Genomic DNA, 20,669 nt, shown 5'->3' with positions numbered 1-20,669 from the left:
GTACTATGCAGCTGTAAGAAAGAAAGATCTCTTATCCTTTGAGACTACATGGAGGGACCTGGAAAGTATCATCCTAAGTGAAACAAGCCAAACAGAGAAAGACAAGTTTCATATGATCTCACTTATTTGTAGAATATAATGAACATATCAGGCTGAGGAATGGGGTAGCCCCAGAGACGTGGAAGTGGGGTACAGACTGACAATCCCCAGAAGAGGGGGTGGTGGGGGAGAGAATTTATATGCATGTATGCATGAACAGTGGATATGGACAACAAACTGGGGACAGGGCAGGGAGGGAGGGGGAGGGGGGAGTCAGTGGGGGAAAGGAGAAACATCTGTAACAAAAATTAATTAATAAAAAAATTAATTAATAAAAATAAAAAATAAACAAGCAAATTCTGAAGTTTGATTTAAACATAAAATGCAACATGATCAAAATGGTGAGCAGTTTCTTTTTACCCCCAAGAGAAAATGTAACTTTGAGGGGAATATAACAACTAAAAACCACAACTTAAATTTCCCTACATTAGATCATCTTTGTGTTTAAGATTCTCCACAGAGATATGTTTGCTACTATGGGAACTTGCAAGGCATTTAAAAATTATTTCAGGCCCATTAGACAACATTTAACTAATCTATGAAACTCATCACTAAATAGTTCAACTTAGATTTTTAAAAAATCAAACTAGGCTCCAAAAATGCCTAAATAGCTCCCTGGGACTGTATTAAGTATTGATAGAATCTGACTCATTAGAGTAGATATTAACTATTTCCACCAGGCTAAACACATAACCCCAAAATATAATCAATTTATAGAATTTTTATTTAAAGAGCCTTCTCTATCTCCCATGTGATTTGTTTACCTAATCAGATATGAAAAGTATAAATATCGCTTTTCTAGCCAAGAGACCAAAAATAATGTTGTTGATTTCTGGTGGTTAATTAAAGATAGACGCGAGAAAGGAAGGAATTTACATCGAACAGTAAGAATGGTATTATCCAATTCCAGGCTTATCTTACTTCTTCCTCTATAATCAAAGATAGAAACATTAATTTATTAAGATGATGAAAATAGTACAACTAATTCATCATTTTAAATAAAATTTATTAAAGTCTAAAAGAAAAGAACTTTAAAGATGGTTATTTTTTCAGTAAATGAAATTGTATGTAGATGAAAACATTAAAATTCCTTGGACAATACTGACTCAAAGAACATTCTGCTCACACTACGTTTTCTTTCTGCTTTAAAACACATGTTTTAAACCAGAAATATTAATTAGAACCTATCACAAGAACTTCAAAATATTTTAAAATAATGAATAATCCTATAAATAAATATTTTCTTTCTTGAAATATGAATAATATTTAAAGTAATATATTCAAAATGTGTGTAACTAAGATGCTTTACCAATTCCAAAAAGTACTACGGCAACATCATGTTTGTGACAACTTGTAAATGACTTATTTCTATGTATTCTATCTCTACTTTATACTTGGTAAGTATCTGGTAAAGCAAAATTGCAGAGAACCTAGATGACTTTCTCAAAAAGAACTTATCCCTTTCACAGTAGTAGTCACACATATCCCTATATTGTGGAACAGAAAAGTGCTTATTTGCCGTGTTTCATTTGGAAACATTGCTAAGTAGGGATAAATTGGACAGATACAGGAGTGACCAGCAAATTGTGTAGTAAGCTGCTCAGAGTTCTTGTCCCCCAACAGAAACATAGAAGTAGCAACTGTCAGAGCTAACTTTGACAGAACTATAAAAAATTGTCACAGGTTAATAGTAACCAAGTAAATACTACCAAACAACAACAAAGCAACTTTAAAATGGTAGAAAAGTGTTATGGTGTTTTCACTGACCCTTCTTCATTTGGTAGCATCTTGATGGTAGCAGCGCAGGTTCACAGTGTGTGAGCTGGTCACTGGTTTTAGGGAAAGAAGAGTAGCCCTTATTCAGAGCTACTGTGCAGGTATGTTTTTGCCTGTCTGGTGACTATCTGAAGGACGGATGTAAGACATTCATGTTTATTTTACTAAATTCACCCAGTGCAGACAAGTGGTGACTATTGCTTGAAAACATTGTAACACTGACCACAAACCATAGAGATTTGGGGCAAAAATTATGGTGGTCATCCACATATAATAAATAGTGCTCCTCAGGCCTAGGAGGAAAAGCCAGGGAAAAGTTTTTTTAGAGCCTTCAAAAGTGCTTATATATACTGGAAAACTTAGAAATCCAAAAACATGCCCAGAGCAAGGTGTGTGATCCTAAAAACCTGGGAAGATTTTAAGTGTTCACCACGGGCTGGTCCCTACTCTCAGTGTAAACCTGGCTAAGTGTTGAAGGAGGTCCATAGCACAGAGACAATCTGCAAAGAATGGGAGAGAGGAGTTTAGTTTATTTCTATGATTTTTAGTTTCTGTTGTTCAAAGAAATCTTTGTTGAAACTCTAGTTGAACACATGCTAATAAACAGAAGCTTCAGTGACCACACACAATAAATACAGTCTGTAGAAAAATTTGCGGGAAACGATGCTAGACAAATGTATTACTATAGCTTTCAGTAATCAAAAGGAAAGAAACAAACCATGGGAAATGAAGACAGCCCAATTTCTAGAGTTACCACATTATAATATTCAAATGTATAGCTTTTATTTTTTTTAAATGTGTTTTTATTGATTTTTTTTTTTTAGGGAGAGATAGAAACATCAATGAGAGAGACAAATATCAAACAGCTGCCTCCTGCATACTCCCTACTGGGGATAGAGCCCACAACCTGGGCATGTGCCCTGACTGGGAATTGTGCCAGAACCCCCCAGCCCATGGGACAACACTCCCAAATGTCTAGCTTTTAATAAACTGTCACAGTGTATACAAAGAAACAAGAAAGTATTGACCTATTCAAAGGAACAAAATAAATGGTCAGAAGCTAAGATTGAGAAAGATTAGAAATTATTCTTACTAGACAACCATTCTAAATATACTCAAAAACCTAAAGAAAAGCAAGGACAAAGGACTAAAGAAATGAGGGAAGTGATAAATGAAAATAATGAGAATCTCAGAGGGAGACAGAAATTACAAAAAGGAACCAAACAGAAATTTTAATACTAAAAGTATAGCTTAAATAAATTTTTTATTGGAAAGATTCAAAAACAGATTCCTGATTCCAGACACAATCAGGAAGCTTGAATATAGAACAACTTAAATGACTGGAGCAGAATAAAAAATGAATCAACAGAAGTGAACAGAGTCTAAGAGATATCTGGGACATCAGCAAGCAGAATGAAAAGCACATTATTACAATACCAGTGGGTAAAGAAAAATAGAAAAAGATAGACAAAATATTTGAAGAAGTAAAGAATGAAAACTTCCAAAATTTGATAGAATACGTGAACCTACAAATTCAGGAAGTTCAACCAAGTCAAAGTAAGATAAAAACCAAAGAGATCCATACCAGTCACATTAAAATCAAGCTGTTGAAAGACAAGGAAAAAGAGAATGTTTATGATCTCACTTATTTGTGTAATATAATGAATATAACAGTCTGAGGAATGGGTTAGTCCCAGAGATGTGGAAGTGGGGTACAGACTGACAATCCCCAGAAGAGGGGGTGGTGGGGGAGAGAACTTATATGCATGTATGCATGAACAGTGGACATGGACAACAAAGCTGGGGACAGGGCGGGGAGGGAGGAGGAGAGGGGAATCAGTGCGGGGAAAAGGAGAAACATCTGTAACAAAAATAAATTAATTAATTTTAAAAAGAGAGAGAGAGAATGTTTAAAGATCTACAGAGAAGTAATTTGTCCCTTAGAAGGAATCCTCAATAAGATTAGCAGCCAGTTTTTATAATAAATGTAATTTGGAACTATGTTACTGTTTTTGGTAGGAATAAGGGCATGTCCAACTCCAAGGATTCCAGATGGTGTGATTTGTAGTAGAGAAACCTTCCTAAACTGTTTCTTTACTCTTCACCAACTTTTGTTTATCCAGGAAAAGTTCAAGAACTGCTTGATGTTTGACAGTACTGGACAACTTTTCTTAATTAGGTGAATTTTATGATCAGGAAGAGTAGGTTTACCGTAGGCTTCCTCAACTATCATGAAATAAAAAAACTGGCCCCCATATATACCAACTAATATTCAAAATTACTGTTCTGAAGCTTTGATAACGCAGTGTAGGAAAGTTAGAATTTGTCCATGGAATCACTTAATAAGATCATAACTATCAGATATAATTTTTTATTAATTTATTTTTGTTAACAGATGTTTCTCCTTTTTCCCCCCATTGACATCCTCCTCCCCATCCCTCTTACCCCGTCCCTAGCTTCATTGACTATGTCCATTGGTTATGCATACATGGATATAAGTTCTGTGGTTTATCCCTTCCCTCCCCCTCTCTTCTGAGGACTGTCAGTCTGTACTCTACTTCTATGACTCTGGGTCTATTTTGTTCATTTTATTCCAGAAATAAGTGAGATCATGTGTTATTTGTCTTTCTCTAATTGGCTTATTTCACTTAGGATAATATTTTTCAGGTCCCTACATGTCGTCTCAAAGGATAAGAGATCTTTCTTTCTTAGAGCTGCATAGTACTCCATTGTGTATATATGTACCACAGCTTTCTTATCCACTCATCTACTGATGGAAACTTGGGCTGTTTCCAGATCTTAGCTATTGTAAATAGTGCTGCTACAAACATGGGGGTACATATATTCTTTCTGATTGGTGTTTCAGGCTTCTTAGGGTATATTCCTAAAAGTGGGATCACTGAGTCAAATGGCAGTTCAATTTTTAATTTTTTGAGGTAACACCGTAGTGTTTTCCATAGTGGCTGCACAAGTCTGCATTCCCACCAGCAGTGTACTAGAGTCCCCTTTTCTTCACACCCTCACCAGCACTTGTTGTTTGATGATTGGTTGACGACAGCCATTCTGACTGGTGTGAAGTGATACTTCATTGTTGTTTTATTTTGCATGTCTCTGATGATTAGTGATGTTGAGCACTTTTTCATATGTCTCCTGACCATTTATATGTCCTGTTTGAAGAGGTGTCCCTTTAGGTCCTCTGCCCATTTTTTAATTAGGTTCTTTGTCTTTATTTTGTTGAGTTATGTGAGTACTCTATATATTTTGGGAATTAATCCCTTATCTGATGTATCATTGGCAATTATGCTCTCCCATACAGTGGGTTCCCTTTTGATGGTTGTTTCTTTTGCTGTACAGAAGTTTTCAAGTTTGATGTAGTCCCATGTGTTCATTTTTCCTTTGTTTCTCTTCCTTAGGTGTTGTATCAGTGAAAATTCTGCTGCGTATTATGTCTGAAATTTTGTTGCCTGCATTTTCTCTTTCTGTGTTCATCATTGTTGTGTAAGAGTGATGTCAATTTCTTGATGTTAATTTTATATCCTGCTACTTTGCCAAATTGATTTATTAACTCTAATAGATTTTTGATGGAGTCTTTAGGGTTTTCTATGTACAATATCATGTCATCTGCAAGTAATGACAGTTTCACTTCCTCGTTTCCAATTTGGATCCCTTTTATTTTATTTTTTCCATGTCTAATTGCTGTAGCTAAGACTTCCAGTTCTATGTTAAATAAGAGTGGAGTAAGTGGGCATCCCTGTTTTGTTCCCATTCTTAAGGGAAATGTTTTTAGTTTTTGCCATTCAGTATGATGTTGGCTATAAGTTTTTTATATATGGCTTTTATTACGTTGAGATATGATCCCTCTATTCTCACATTGCTAAGTGTTTTTATCAGAAATGGGTGCTGGATTTTGTCAAATGCTTTTTCAGCACCTATTGATATAATTATATGGTTTTTATCTTTCATTTTGTTTATGTGGTGTATCACATTTATTGTTTTGCAAATATTGTACCATCCTTGCATCCCTGAGATGAATCACACTTGGTCATGGTGAATAATATTTTTGATGTATTGCTGGATTCGATTTGCTAATATTTTGTTAAGGATTTTTACATCTCTGTTTATTAGGGATATTGGCCTATGGTTTTCTTTCTTTGTAATGTCTTTATTCAGTTTTGGGATTAGGATAATGCTGGCCTCATAAAATGAGATTGGAAGTCTCCTGTCTTCTTGTATTTTCTAAAATAGTTTGAGAAGAATGGGTATTAGTTCTTCTTTGAATGTTTGGTAAAACTCCCTCGTGAAGCCATCTGGGCCTGGGCTTTTGTTTGTTGGGAGAGTCTTGATTACAACTTCAATTTCCTTAGTAGTTATTGGTCTGTTCAAGTTTTTGATCTCTTCCTGGTTCACTTTTGGGAGACTGTGTGTTTCTAGAAATTTGTCCATTTCTCTTAGACTATCCAATTTGTTGTTGTAAAATTGTTCATAGTATTTGTTAATGATCCTTTGTATTTCTGTGGTGTCAGTTGTTACTTCTCCTCTTTCATTTCTGATTTTGTTTATTTGGGTCCTCTCTTTTTGTTTCTTGATGAGTATGGCTAAAGGCCCATCGATCTTGTTTATCTTTTCAAAGAACCAGCTTTTTGTTTCATTGATCTTTTGAACTGATTTTTTAGTCTCTATATCATTTATTCTTGCTCTGACCTTTACTATTTCTTTTCTTCTACCTGCTCTGGGTTTTTCTTTTTGTTTTCTATCTAATTCTTTAAGTTGTAGGGTTAGAGAGTCAATTAGGAATTTTTCCTGTTTCTTGAGGTAGGCCTGTAGTGTTATGTACTTCCCTCTCAGGACTGCTTTTTGCTGCATCCCATAGATTTAGTGTTGTTGTTTGTTCATTTTCATTAGTTTTCAGGAAGTTTTTAATTTCTTCCTTGATCTTGTTGGTAACCCATTTATTGTTTAATAACATGCTATTTAACATTAAAGTGTTTGAATGTTTTTGTGTGTTTTTGCTGTAATTGAATTCTAGTTTTATGCCACTGTGGTCTGAGAAGATGCTTGATATGATTTCAATCTTTTTGAATTTGTAGAGACTTAGTTTGTGTCCTAACATGTGATCTATCTTTGAGAATGTCCCTTGTGCACTTGAGAAGTATGTATATTCTTCAGCTTTGAGGTGAAATGTTCTGTAAATATTAATAAGGTCCAACTGATTTAGGTTGTCATTTAAGGACTCTATGTCCTTGTTAAGTTTTTGTCTGAAAGACATATCCAGTGGTGTAAGTGGGGTGTTAAAATACCCACTAAGATTGTATTGCTCTTGATCTCTCCCTTGAAGTCCTCCGATTTTATTTTGGTGTTCCCATAGTTGGCGGGTATGTGTTTACTAGGGTTGTATCTTCTTGTTGGATTGATCCTTTTAATATTATGTAGTGACCTTTGTCTCTTGTTATGGCCCTTGATTTGAAGTCTAGCTTGTCAGATATGAGTATTGCTACACCAGCTTTTTTCTCATTTCCATTTGCTTAGAAAAATTTTTTTCATCCCTTCACTTTCATCCTGTGTGAGTCTTTTGTTGTGAGGTGAGTCTCTTGTAGACAACATATATATGGATCCTGTTTTCTTATTCAATCAAAAGACTACCCTATGTCTTTTGATTGAAGCATTTAAGTCATTTACATTTAAGGTTATTTTTGATGGATAGTTATAAGTTTCCATTTTTATTTTATTCCTGTGTTCCTCTTTCTCTCTCTCTCTTTGTTTCATCTTCTGTTTTATAAGAAACTTAGAAAAGTTTCTTCAGCATTTCTTGCAGTACTGGTTTGGTGGTGGTAAATCCCTTTAACTTTTTTTTTTTTTTATCTGTGGAGTTCTTTTTTTCTCCTTCAATTTTGAATGATAGCCTTGCTGGATAGAGCAGTCTTGAATTCAGACCCTTGCCTTGCACAGATGTAATTTTCTATAGTAAATATTTTAATACATTAGGATTAATTGGGTGACTGTAATTTTACACTGAATATTTAAAATTCTGCATGTTATAATGTTATAATTTCACTCCAAATTTACAAAAAAAATGTTGAAGTATGTGTGTGTATAAAATAATGTCTGGTGTGAAGATGTTTCCAAAATAAAGCAAGCAAAAGTAGTATAAAAGCTATATTTTTTATTTTGTGGATTCTCAAAAATCAGAATTCATAATATTTTTCTCTGTGGTACCTTTCTCAAGATAAGATATGCATAAAAGCAGGTTACTTCACTGCATGTGCAAACAGATAGATGAGATCAATTCAATGGGGGGCAAAAACATGTCAGAATTTAAATGTACTGTTGACAGCATGTAGTGCTTGACCTCCTGGGTTTTCTATCACACTTGAAGTTCTAGGAAAAAATCTAAATAAAGTGAATGAATGTGTATGCATGTAAACAGGATGTACAACCTTCATAACCATATGTGTTTTACAATATTTTTTCAAGATAAATTAAATTTATATTATCGGGACCTTTTTCTCTTGAAGTTTGCCTGAACACTGGCATAAGCCTGATTCAAAGTTATTTCCCTATATAACCAAAGAAGTCTCAATTTCACCACTCCAGAGCAGACATATAAATGTGTTCCTTCAGAATAAGCAATAAAAAAATGTGTAAGGTGCTCTGATGAAATCTTCTCTACTGCTTAACCTGGTCCACCAGCCCCAGACCAAAATATTAATCACACACTGAATATATGTAAATCAAAGATGTGGGAGTGTGACAGAAAATGGAAAATGAGTGTTCTCTCTACTAGCTTACAATTGTATCTATATATAAATTTATTCTGATACCAAATGAGTCCAAATAAATAATAACTTGAAGTTCAAATTACAATTTAAAAAGTACAACTGGAAAGCATATTTTAGTGAGGAATATCATCCTAGCAAGACATAGAATCAAGAACCCTTATGTGATAATATTGAGAACTTAAGACTGCATAACAAAAATCTTGCATGAGAAAAAATGCCACTGAAAAGGGATAGGTAAATTGCTAAAGATACCTTTATAATATATCCAAAACAATGTATAATTTTTTAAATCATATTTAATATAGCATGCATATGTGGAACTTAATATTAACATTAAAAATTTGAAGCAAATACATATTGGAATACATTATGATGAATTAGTTATCAAATATTATTATAACAGATATAAGTAATAAGCAGCCTTAACTCCTTCACTCTTGTCCAGCTTCCTTGAATAAACAAATGCATAAAATATATTACATAAAGATAAAAAAAATTGTGAAGGATGAGGAAGAAAATTGAGAAGGATGACTGAACTTTTTAACCAATTTGAAGTACAAAAATATTTTACACACTCCTATTTCTAATAACCACAATTAATAAGTATTAGAAGCATAGGTCTTCTATTATTAGCATTGACCTATTCTCCCTTATATTTTCTATTATCCTAGAACAATTATGAGTTGTGTAAAGTGACTCTTCACCACACACTGCCTCTTTCCCCCCACGATCTGCACAAGCCAGTGATGCCTATCAGTTTAAGTTTTAACAGAACACACATTTCTTCTGTATGAGAGACAATAGTTAACATTATTTCTGAAAAATCTGCATGAAGAATAACATAATTATATTGGACAGAAAGGGTATATACCACATCTCTACAGACAAAGAAATAATAATTTTAGTTATCATTATTGATATTTACTAGGTGGAAAGCACTGTTCTGAACACACTACATGTATTAATTTATTTATTACATCTGTCTTTTTAAAATAATTTCAATCTAAGTACCCTACTATCTTTCATCATGTAACCTTACTAAATTCTGCATGTAAGGGAGCTTAGCAATAAGCCTCAAGACTATCTACTCTAACCTATGTAATTAGTCCCATTGAAAATTCTAAAAAATCTTTGGCACCTATTTTAATATCTTTTCTTCTTCTTCTTCTTCTTCTTCTTCTTCTTCTTCTTCTTCTTCTTCTTCTTCTTCTTCCTCTTCTTCTTCCTCTTCTTCTTCTTCTTTAAACTTATCTTTCTTGCTGAATGTATTACAGATGCCCCCAATCCCGCTCACCCTTGCCTTTCCCACAATATTGTTTGTGTCCATTAGTTATACATATATGCACAGAAGTTCTTTGGTTGGTCTCTTCCCATCATCCCTCCCCTCTTCCCTTTGAGGTTCATCAGTCTAACAACTAATTTGTACTTCTTAATTCCTTCATATTATTCACCCCCCAACCCCCTCCCATTTGGCAAGCAACAAAAAGTTCTCTGTATCTGTGAATCTGTTTCTGTTATGCTTGCTCATTTTGTTTGTAGATTCAATAGTTAACAGATATGTATTTATTGCCATTTTATTGTTTAATTGCCACTTTTGTTTTTCTCCTTCAAGAATTTACAGGGATCAATAGTAGAATAGGTGAAACCAAGAAGCAAACTATCAAATTGGAATTTAAGGAAGCATAAAACATCCAATCAGAACAGGAAAAAGAAAAAAGAATCAAAAAAAAAAAATGAGGACAGTGTAAGGAGCCTCTGGGACAACATCAAGCATACCAACATTGGCATCATGGGGGGGCCAGAAGGAGAAGAGAGAGAGCAAGAGATTGAAAACCTATTTAAAAAAATAATGACGGAAAATTTTTCTAACTTGCTAAAATAAACAGACATACAAGTCCAGGAAGCACAGAGAGTCCCAAACAAGATGACCCCCAAGAGGCGCAAAGCAGGACACATCATCATCAAAATGCCAAAGGTTAAAGACAAAGAGAGAGTCTTAAAAGCATCAAGAGAAAAGCAGTTTGTTACCTACAAAGATGCTCCCATAAGACTGTCAGCCGATTTCTCAAAAGAAACTTTGAAGGCCAGAAAGGAGTGGCAAGAGATATTCAAAGTGATGAAAAGCAAGGACCTACAACCAAGATTCCTCTATCCTGCAAAGCTGTCATTTAGAATCGATGGACATATAAAGAGTGTCCCAGACAAGAAAAAGTTAAAGGGGTTCATCACCACCAAACCAGTGTTATATGAACTATTTCCTCTTTTTAAATTAGATTATATAAGAATATCATTTGGGGGCAACTGATTTGAAATTTAGTGAGAGGCTCCTGTTGTTTAGTTGAATGTCCTGAGAGAAATGAGAAGGATATTAGTGAGATAGTGAAGGAGATACTGAGATTCTATTAAATCAGAGACAATGTAGAAGACAGACTCGTTCACAAATGTATCTATTCTGGCACAATTTCAAATAAATATCCCAGTAATATATTTTGTTAGTCTTTTCAAATCACTATGATTTTTACTCTGTTTATTATGTATACAAAAGGAATACTTTGTGGCATTAGGTTTTCATTTCATATTTTTATCTTTATATCAGTCAAAAGCTTACGTACTTACTAAAAAAAAAATATAAGAAGGCTGCTCCTAAAGAGAAGAGTAATTAATATGTGAACATTTTTGCAGATAATAGTAGTTGAAAACATATTTCATATATAATATAAAATTATTATTCCAGAACTGTAGTTAGAATGTTACTTTTCTTTAAAATATGAACTACATTTTAAAAATAAGAAAGATAAGAAAGCATTACACTGAGATGGTTTTATCAAATTTTCATACAAATTTATAAATCATGCTTCACTCTATGTACTTAACACATTCCAATGTTCCCATTATGTTTGAATGATAAAGCAAAATCACATATTTCTATAGATACATTACTCTTTCAAAAGGAATAGATTTGAAGGATGACTTTGACTTGAAATATCTACAATTTTATGCAAATATAATTTCATCATATCAGACAGAATGTTTGCAGCTGGGCCAAAAATAGTTCAATATCAAGCTTAAAAAATGTTACCTTGAAAAATTATTCAGGTAAAAGTGATATCTGAGAAATTTCATGCTTTGGTAATTTATAAGAACTGATTATATGCTTAGACATACATAAGTATACTTTTCACACATATTAACCTAACCCGCTAAGTTTTAGCACATAAGGCAATTCAATGAAATCATTTGAAAGTGATCTTATATTGTTAGTATTAATAACAATAAATCAAGTGTTTCTCAGCATAACAATTTTTAAAGCTGTGATCATGTAATAAAAGAAACTCAAGGTGTATAACCAAATGATTAAAGATAAAACATATATGAAACATAAAAATAAAATCCAAAGGTTATTAACTCTATTTTTATCAATTTTTCATATAGGTTATACTTCTTTTTGTTGATATTATTCAATAACAAATGCCTCATATAATGAAGTCATTAACAAGTATCCTTCTTACAACTTGCCACTTTTTATATCAGAATTGTATACTCTTATTTCTAATAGCCAGCATGTTTGCCCCCCTCCCCCGCAAAGAACTCCCTATGGCTGCCTGAGCCACCATTGGAACAACTTGTCTCTCAGTTCTGCTTCTGGGAAGCCTGACTAAGGCAGTGTGCAACAGAGATGGTTTTAAGCAGTAGAATACATTTATGTGATTCTGAAACTTGATCTCTCATCAATCACATAGCAACAGATTAGCTAATAGAATGGTACTACTTTCAGGCATATTCATATTATAACATTAAAATTGGTAATTATTTTACAGGTGACCATCTGGGATGGAATACAAGTGTAGATGCACTGTATCATGTTATATCCATAGCATTAGAAAGATACAGGGGGTGATGATCACAAAGACGGTGGACTCCGGTGTTTGTTGCTGTATATCACGAGTGTATTAAATAGAGAAAATGACAGGCTCAAATAAGCCAATTAGTAATTGAGTGCATTGTAGGAAAATTAGAAAGTGTCCTTGGAATCACTTAAAGGGATCCATCATTTCCTGCAATTGGAGAGAAATTGCTGCTGATGATCTGGCTCAAGATCTGCTTCTGAGTAACAGAATTTCTAACTGAGTCATTTTTCTCAGTAAGTCGAGGTCATGGTCAGAAATCAAGGAATAGAACCCTGGGACTTGGAAAGAACACATCTGAGTGAAGGAGTTTAAAAGCATTAAACAACCAGATCATTCTGACCTCTCAAAACCTAGAGAGATGGCTTTCCTTGATTAGACTATCACAGATCCCTGGAGATTCTGAAGAGTATTCATCTGAGGCAGAATCCTTGCAAAACAAAACTGTTCTCCATGAGATCTCCCACATTCACTGTTGGCGGTTTAACCTAAAATTAGGATTAAATCTCTTTATAGCCTGCAGAAGTGCTGTACCCCATCAGTGAAGAGAGAGATTATTCATGGTGGGAGTTGCTGAACCTGGTTTAAATGCACCAGTAGGAAACTATACTTTGACCACAGCTTGCGTGTACTAAACCAGAATAGCAGACTGAATGAAAGAAGTTTGGTAGTATGACATTTTATTGTATAGAGATAACAGAATTCAATGGATTAAAAGAGCCTCTGGGTTAGTCCGAGTGTGCCCAAGGGATTTCTCTCAGAAATATTATGGGCCACATTACATGGAGTGAGTTTCATGTAATATGTCATGATAGAATGTGTGCAGTCAATAAAAAGGCTGAGGAAATGGCCATGCTAGAACGACTGTATACTCTAGGATGGCCCAAAGGACATTTATTAGCTTTACTGGGTTATAAGGAATGTGCTTGTTACAGGTTTGACAGCGGCTGTCATCTGTAGGCTCAGGACAATGTTTAGATGGTGATGTTTCAGAACTGGTATCAGTGGTGATGGAGAACTCTGGTACAGAAAGGCAAGGGGGTAGCATTAACTACCCCCCAGAGACAAGGAAAAACATCATTCCCCATAACTGTTAGCACCATCAGTGTAACAACTAAGGGGCCCTGTTATGTAGTAATCTATGGTGATGGCAAAGAGACCATTATGGTTCCCAGGAAAAAATAAAAAGGCTGCCAAAAATAGATTTCTGTATATGCATGGATATTAAATATTAATTTTGAATATTAATTTTTAAATTAATATTCAGAAGGCTGAATATTGAAGGTTGAATTCACAGAGAAGGTTGATGTCAGCCACTCCAGTGAAAAAATTTAATCCCTCATGTAGTTTTCAAACCTAGCCAATTCTCTGAGTCCAATAATTAAAGCAGAGACTGTGTTCTCCTACGAAATTGCACCGATGCCAGAGCAAGTCTATACAGTAGAGGTTATTGTATTCTTTCACCCAAGGGACCAATGCCATGGGCACATGTGGAAAAGGAAGCACCCATACCTTTTAATACAGTGTGTGAACCGACCCTGAGACCAGGGTAAACCAATTATGATAATGGACCCCTCCAAGAGCAGGGGCGTATGGAAACGTGGCAAAAATTTGGTCAAACCAGGTGCTCATCTCATAGTGGGTTCAGTGAGTTCATACACTCACAGTAAGTAAATCCTTATGTTTCGGACCCTTATTCTTTTAAGGAGAAGACTATGAAAAAATGTCCCTTTACACTACAGACAAGATAGTAAACTAAAGCAATATTACCTCAGAAGTGTAATAGCCACAATCAGTGCCATTCTGAAGGACATGAAAAGTTGCAGGCATGGCAATCCCTATTGTATGCCCATTTAATTCATCTTTTGGCTACTACAAAAACCTAGTGCATTATGACACAATGCAGAGAACAAAAAAACTTATCCAAATGGTAGCCCCACCCACAGCTGTTCTGCCAAGTAGGGTGTTCTTACTACAACAGACAAATACTCAGGTTTGTTCTCTCTCTCTCTCTCATAGAGATAACACAGAATTCAATGAATTAAAAGAGCCTCTGGGTTAGTCCGAGTGTGCCCTAGGGATTTCTCTCAGAAATATACACACGCAAATATATATATATATTTATATATTTGTAATTTTAGTTCTAGAATTTTCCATTGATTTTTAAGATAAACTTATTTACTAGTCCAAAATATCCACTTATTTATTTTCTTAAACATAAAACTCATAATAGTTTTCCCCATTTTTACTGGTGACAGTATTTCCTAAGTTCATAATGATTAAATTTGCTTATGAATTGACTCTCAGTAAGGTCTTAAATTTTAATATTCCTAGACAGAAACTTTCACGGACATAATTAATGTCAATGAAGAAAGAGCTCTTTTTCTTCCGTGAAAATACAAAAGTTGACAAAAGATTGCCTTTATAGTTGAAAAGTCTCACAATTTATATTTTCTTGGGTCAAGAAAAAGTATTTTAAAATCAAACTAATTTTGAAGTTAATACATACTATTTTTTTGTTTTGTCTGACAATGAACTCATAAATGATATACAAGTAAAGTTTGTAAATATTATAAAAGTGATATCAAAACTGACCTCACACCATCTCTTAGAAAATTTGCTGAAATTTATTTGTATGAATGTACAATGGAAATACTATACAATGTAAAGAAAAATATGTTTAGATAAAATTAACTAGGTTAATATTTAAATGTCATCTTCAAGATTAACCTTACTAATGATCATAAAATGTTTTTATTAAAATTAGTTTAATCAGTCACATAACCAATGTAATCAAATTATTATGCAGATGAATATGTGATTACACAACGCAATATTCAAAGTAACATAAAATATTAATTATAAATTTTATTGCATTTTTTCACTTGTATAACCTCTCCAGCTAATTCCAGTTTAATCATGTAAATGACATTTTGTTTGAAATACTATGGGCATAAAATAGAAGGCTATTAATCATTAAAAATCTACTCAATGCACATGATCTGTGTTTAGTTTTCCCTTTGCTTAATGTTTACTTTTCCAAACTAAAGACCAGACGACATCTAAAGATTCTAAGAAAAGAATTATAGTATTACATATGTAAATATCTACAGCTGTTGTTCTTCATTTGGCAATAATCTACTGTGATTTCAGTAAAAATAAAATTAATAGTATTTAAAAATAAATATTCAAAGACTACAGGAACTTTTGGTTTATTTTCTTTTATGTTTATATTTTTAGAAAGAGGAGAGTTAAGAGCTGATTTATTCTGGGTGTGGTCATATATTCACTTAATACCTTTTTATGAATAAATGGCTAAATAAATAGATGAATATACTACTTAATATGGGCTTCAGCTAAACTGGCACACACATTATAATTTTTAAAAATGGATCAATATGGCCCTGGCCGGTTTGGCTCAGCCGTTAGAGCGTCGGCCTGAAGTTCAGAGAGACCGGGGTTCAGTTCCTGCTAAGGGCACGTACCTCGGTTGCAGTTTGTCCCCAGCCCTGGTTGGTTGTGAGGGTGGCAACCACTTGATGTGTCCCTTTCACGTCAATGTTTCTCTCTTTCTCTCTCTCTTCCTCTCTCTCCCTCCCACTCTATCTGAACAAAAAATGTCATTGCATGAGGATAAAAAAATAATAATAAATGGATCAATATGTTCTTTCATGTAATATATGAAGGATAAACACTGGGTCACATGACACAGCTTTTAAGAGACCAAAATATTTTAGTTTTATAAATTTTGAAATTCAAAATCTTAGTTTTATAAAAGACGATAGCATTTTCTTCATTTTACTTTTAGTAGATGAAATAGCACATATTCTACATTTAAAAATGTATTCATAGAGGAAGCAATAGAGACCACATAGGGAGCATGCGCTGGTAGCCTCCCCACCTCTTGGTAGACCCTAGGATCCCTTGGCTTGCCTGCCAGCCATGGCCCACAAGGAAACAGCCTTTGATGATGCAGTTAAAGAATGTGTGATCAGCCCTGGCCGGTTTGGCTCAGCGGTTAGAGCATCCGCCTGCGGTCCGGAGAGACGCGGGTTTGGTTCCCGCTAAGGGCACGTACCTCGGTTGCAGTTTGTCCCGGCCCTGGTTGGTCATGCGGGTGACAGCCACTCGATGTGTCCCTTTCACATCGATGTTTCCCTCTCTCTCTCTGTTCCTCTCTCTCCCTCCCACTCTATCTGTGCAAAAAATGGAAAAATGTCCTCGGGTGAGGATTAAAAAAAAGAATGTGTGATCAGCCCAGCTGGTGTGGCTCAGTGGTTGAGCGTTGACCCATGCACCAGGAGGTTGCCAGTTCAATTCCCAATCAGGGCACATGTCCAGGTTGTGGGCCAAATCCCCAGTAAGGGGCATGCAGGGAGGGGCCAATTGATGTACTCTCAAATTGATGTTTTTAACTCTCTCTCCTTCTCCCTTCCTTGCTCTCTAAAATCAATATAAAAAAAAATTAAAAAAGAATGTAGGAGCAACAGAGTATAAAATATGGAACAAGAACACACTTTACTTTCTGATTTGGTGATGATTCATGCTCTGGAGTGGCCCAGCCTAACTGCACAGTGGCTTCCAGATGGAACCAGACCAGAAGGAAAATATTTCAGTATGCATTGTCTTGTTCTGGGACACACACATCGGATGAACAAAACCACCATGTTTAGCCAGTGTGCCACTGCCTAATGATGACGCTCAGTTTGATGCTTTATACTAGGACAGTGAGAAAGGAGAATTTGGAGGTTCTGGCTCTGTTAATGGAAAAACTGCAATAGAAATCAAGACCAACCATGAAGGAGAAGCAAACAGGGCACATTATATGCCACAGAACCCTTGCCCCACTGCAACAAAGATTCCATCCAGTGATGTTCTTGTTTTTACCATACTACACACCCTAGTAAACCAGATACTTCTGGAGAGTCCACACTAGACTTATATCTCTGTGGACATCAAAGGAAGGCTATAGGCTTTCTTGTAACCCAAATCTCAATGGGCATTTAACTTAGTAATTTAAATGACCATACCATCTACCCATGTCACTTGAGTGCTGTTCCAAAGGAAGAAAAAGTTGCGAATGTGAAGACCATCTTTAGAGGGCATATAGCAGTAGAAGATGTTTCCTGGCATCTGCTCCATGAGTATCTGTTTGGGCCAGATCATGATCTGAAACTTATGATCTGGGATACTCATTCAAACAATACTTCCAAACTAAGCCACTCAGTTGATGCTCACACTGCTGAAGTGAACTGCCTTTCTTTCAGTCCTTACAGTGAGTTTATTCTTGCCTCTGGATCTGCTGCTAAGACTGCTGCTTTGTCGGATCTGAAAAATCTGAAGCAAGTTGCGTTCTTTTGAATCACATAAGGATGAAATTTTCAAGGTTCAGGAGTCGCCTCACAACAAGACTCTTGGCTTCCACTGGTACTGATCACAGACTAAATGTCTGGCATTTAAGTAAAATTGAAAAGGAACAATCCCTGGAAGACGCAGAAGATGTGCCTCTGGAGTTGTTTATTCATGGTGGTCATGCAGCCGAGATACCTGATTTCTCCTGGAATCCTAATGAGCCTTGGGTGATTTTTTTCTGTGTTGGAAGACAATAGCATGCAAGTGTGGCAAATTGCAGAGAACATTTATAATGATGAAGACCCCGAAGGAAGTGTGGATCCAGAAGGACAGGGATCTTAGATACATCTGCACTTCTTGTGATTTTATACTCCCCTACGTCCCCTCTCAACTCCGATACTGATTTAACACTGGTTTTGAGACACAGACTTTGTTCAGCTATCCTTCTATAGTAGGTAACATCAATAATAGTATTAGCCCAAACTGAGAGTGTTTTCTAAATATTAGCTGGGGGGCTTGATTCAGCAAAGCCACAGGCTTATATTTAAATATTCTTCAGGAATTTTTCTAGTAACAAAGATCTAAAGTAGCCATTGAGAAGGAAATATTGTGTGTGGTTATCTTACTTTTCTTCTTAAGTCACATCCCCAAGTTTTTCAGGCTCATTTAAGTATAGGCTATAAGGAAGGAAGGAATAGAGCCATGCTGTGGGTATCTGAGCCATGAAATATAAGTACTGCAAGATGACATTTTCATTCAGGAATTAGAGGAGATTCAAGTCACATAATTTTCTACTCCAAAATCTGCTCACCTGACTTTCCAGTGTGCCCAGTTTCCTGTATAGACCAGTCTCCTCTCAGTTTCATGAGTTAATTCAGAACTACATGTTCCTCTTCCCCATTTATTTTTGCTTGTTAGTGTAGATCTTGAGCTGTTTCATATTATTTCTTTCCTTTCTGTGAAGTGTTTTTTAAAAAACCTTGGGACCACCAAGGTTAAATATATATGTTTTTACCTGACAATTATACCACAGGTATACTGTCCAGTTGAGTTGAGAAGAGTGAATTAATAGCTTGTATTTATTTTCAAAATTAAATTAATCCTGAATAAGAGTTGCTTTTAAAAATTTTTTTATTGTTTTAAGAGTTAGTTCTTGACCACATATTCGATACTATTTCAGCTCTGGGTGATCTGCTTCACCAGCAGGGCTGTTACTCTCCATGACTAATCATGTAAGTGTTTATAATGAAATAAATTGCTTTTCTACATAAGAAAATAAAAGAATATAAAATTTATTTATAAAAAAGACAAGTAAATTTATACATACTTAATAAATAAATAATCAAACAAAAAAATTAACTATAAAAATATATAATTCCAGATGACTAGATAAATACTTTGGGCTAGAAACATTATTTATTGGCTTGTAAGTCAATTAGTGTAAAATTTTCATAATATATACCATATCTAATATCTGTGAGAATTCAGAAAATGCAATCTATAAAGGAAAATATAAGCTGCTAAGTTACTAATATTCTCTGTGACAGAGAAAGCATCCATAAGCAAACTATATCAAAATAAAAATATAGATTAATATTGTATTACATCTGTATTAGTTTTCAGAAATGACTTAAAGCCTTTATTAATTTTTGTTTTCTGATTTACTTGTTAAGTAACCTATTCTAGTGGGTTTTTTTTTAAGCTCCACCTGTTACTATGCCTTCCACCATTCTTTGTTGGAATCAGTATAAGATTTTAGCCCAAATTAGGGTCAAGAGGCAATATAAACTTATATTTATAGGATGGTCCCCAAATTTATACTAACTCTATTGTTTCTAAGAATTGGTAATAACACATACCTACTTATATTTCTGTTAAGACTTATGAGCTCTTGGCATTTTTTCATCCAAGGATGCCTATGCAAGTGGGTGAGTTGCTTCTTTGTAAACTGATTTATTTGCAAAAATACTATCTAAAATGTTAAACATTGGTTTATTCTTCATTTTTATGATGACATTATTAGTAAAGATACAAAAAGCATTCAGTGAACCAGCTTCAGCATACATAACCCACAGTTTTACATTTTGTTTTGAAAATACATCTCTTCTCTTATTCTGGGAAGATGCCTAGAAAGCAAATACCAAAACCCAAGCCAACACAACTTAGACACATTTTTTAAAACAAGTGTGTTCCAATGCTCCCAGAGCTCCTTTTTTTTTGTTTTATTTCACCCTCTCAAAATTCTTTTGATTATCAACTCTGTTCAGGTGGGTATACTATATACTTTTTGTTAAGGGTATTGCTAAGTATCTTATGATAAAAATATACATTATATTTCTATAGGCTGTGCCAATGCATTTATATGTAGTATTTACAAAATTCTGTTTTCATTTTTTAAATTGAATTGATCCATATTAACTCAGTTGCTTTCAATATCCATTCCCATGCATTCTTAGAGAAGTGGTGACTGAGGGAGAAGTTATTCCATTTTTGTGGCAGTTTGTTGAACACTAGCTTCTTACACTACTGGTAATAAGTCGCTCTGAGAGCTATTTTTCTGCATGGGAATTGACTTCATACACATTCATGATGGCAGCAGGAAGCCTGAGTGTGGCTGGGAGACACATGCCACTTCACAGTAAAGTACAGAATATAAAACTGTAAGATGAGTCTTCTTGACAAAACAAGTACTTAGTATGGAAGTTTTTAAGATGTAAATTTTATTTCCATGGGGAATGACTCTATCTATCTAAACAGTAGA

General features: G+C 34.7%; 1 pseudogene; it reads left to right on the top strand.

Annotated features, from left to right (window-relative positions):
• Nucleotides 1-16,498: 16,498 nt before the first annotated feature.
• LOC118617458 lies at nt 16,499-18,250 on the top strand (annotated as a pseudogene).
• Nucleotides 18,251-20,669: the final 2,419 nt, after the last annotated feature.

This window comes from Molossus molossus, unplaced genomic scaffold (genome assembly GCF_014108415.1).
Source record: "Molossus molossus isolate mMolMol1 unplaced genomic scaffold, mMolMol1.p scaffold_m16_p_5, whole genome shotgun sequence".
Classification (NCBI taxonomy): Eukaryota; Metazoa; Chordata; class Mammalia; order Chiroptera; family Molossidae; genus Molossus; species Molossus molossus.
This window is presented reverse-complemented; position numbering and strand designations above follow the sequence as displayed.